Genomic DNA, 2,275 nt, shown 5'->3' with positions numbered 1-2,275 from the left:
ATCTCGAATTGGCTTAAAATAATTCTCTCATTAACGGCAAGGTACTTGTTGGAAGAAATGAAACACATCAGAAACAAGATTTATGACCACTTAAGAAATCTGTTAAAAGTTTTTTTAATGGACTCCAGCTCTTGGTACAATTTGCATGCTATTGGAATGCAGAGATGGTGAATCAGAGCCTAAATCCAGGCTCCCAGCAGATCGAGGTGGGAGAGCTTTTAACTAGAATTAGAACTGTCTCTTCCAAGAGACTTTCTGTAGGCAGGAAGTCATTTGCCCAAGGTATTGGTTCTCCTGCTGTGGTGTTGGTGAGAGTCCTTTAGGGCTCTGCAAGAGGGACCTTAACTTGGGTAGTTAATGAGCCAAAGGCCTTCTGTCTGACAATATTTTCTAAGGATCTATCTTCCTCTGAATGCAGTTTTCCTCTCTTTAATAAGGATGAGCTGATTTACGAAACAATAAAAAACAGTAAATCAAGACCAAAAGGTAAGTCTCTCTGCCCTCATGATTAATGAACCCAAAGGTTGGTGTCCATACAGATCCTTCTGATCCTAATATCCTACAGTAGAAGATAGCGCAGTCTCCACGTTTGGGGAAATATTTTTATTATGTGTTAGGATCAAATCTGTAGAAGCTCCAAGCTCTGAAAAGATTGTACCCACTGCTTGTCATGTAATTTAAAATAATAGAATAATTTTCTAAACCAAAAAGTTAAAAGTTAAACAAGATAAACAGTTATGACTTTTTTATTATTCTGATAATGTTTTTGTAATGCCACATATCAAGTTACTTAAGTACTCACTTTCCTTACGGTCCTCTTCCCCTTCTGTGCCCCTGCATTGCTGGTACAGTGCTGGTGGATGTTTTCGCCTGTTCCTTGTGGAACAGCACTTCCCACTGCCAGGGAGGTATTTCTTCAAATGTGGTTCTGGGGTCCCCTGAGTTAGCTCACGTGCAGAGCATAGCAAATGAACATTCCAGGGGACCTCAGGCTCGTTTCAGATCTAACTCATCAGAATCTCTGGGGTTGAAGTTAGCTGATTAATGAGTTCTCCAGGTGATGCATGTACAAAAATAAAGCTTATGAAGCACACTTAGAATGTTCTAGTGCAGATACTCTATGGCTCTTATAATCATTGAGGAGCATCTTAAAAAGCAGGACCACTCATAGTTTCTGCTGATTCATATGTACTGGGAGAGACCTCTGGGATGTCTACATGAGAAAAGCTCCATTGCAATTTTATTGAGAATCATAAGCTAGACCAGTACAGTTCAACAGAAACATAATGTCAGTCATACCTATATTGTACAGTTTCCTGGTAGATACATTTAAAAAGTGAAGTGCAACAAGCAAAATTAATTTTGAAAATATTTTAACTTTAAACCAATATAACATCATTTCACTTATAATCAATATAAAATTATGGAGATGCATTACATTCTTTTTTCATATTAGGTCTTTGAATCTAGGTGTGTAGCTTACAGTTGCAGCACATTTCAGGTTGAGGTAACTGCATTTCAAGTGCTCAGTAGCCACATGCGAGTGGTAACTGAATTGCATAGTGCATCCCGAGACAGTCTCTCACTTCATCTGGATAGTATTGGAACTGGGATGTTTCAAAAAAGCTATTTTATCTGTGATCTCAGTCACCTTTGATTTCCTAAATATACTTACATAATTTAAAAAAAAACAAACTACAATCCTTTTCCTTTTCCATTGCTCCCATCTTAGTTCAGGCTGCGCTTACCCTACACCATCACTTCATTCTAGGCTACTGAGAGCTTTTCCCCTACCTCTACTTTCTCTTCAATTCATCTTGCCTTATAAAGTTTCCATTGTTCTTACAACATAATTTTCATCATAACACACTCTTCTGGACCATAACATTTTTAGGCTATAAACACAGAATTGCAAGTTGGAAAGTTTAACACTTGTTAATATTAACTATTATTGGTATAATCTACTTTTACAAAGTAGATTCACATATTACATGTACTTTGTCCAATCACCCTCTGATGCAGTTACTATTATGCTCATTTTATAGATGATAGAAGGCTTATAATGACAACCCTAGAATAACAAAGGCAGTGAAGAACAGAGCTGGTCTTAAATTCGGGTGTTTGATGCCACATTCTAAGGTCCTCTGTTGCATTGCCTAATTCTGCATTCCGCCACATAGAGCAGAAAACCTTTGATTGTTCACCCCTAACAGATCGGCTACTGACGAACTTCTAATAATGGAAGGTGACCACATTTAGAAGCAGCCAATTTCTT

The sequence above is a fragment of the Macaca nemestrina genome, chromosome 7, assembly GCF_043159975.1.
Source record: "Macaca nemestrina isolate mMacNem1 chromosome 7, mMacNem.hap1, whole genome shotgun sequence".
NCBI lineage: Eukaryota > Metazoa > Chordata > Mammalia > Primates > Cercopithecidae > Macaca > Macaca nemestrina.
Note: the sequence above shows the minus strand (reverse complement) of the source record.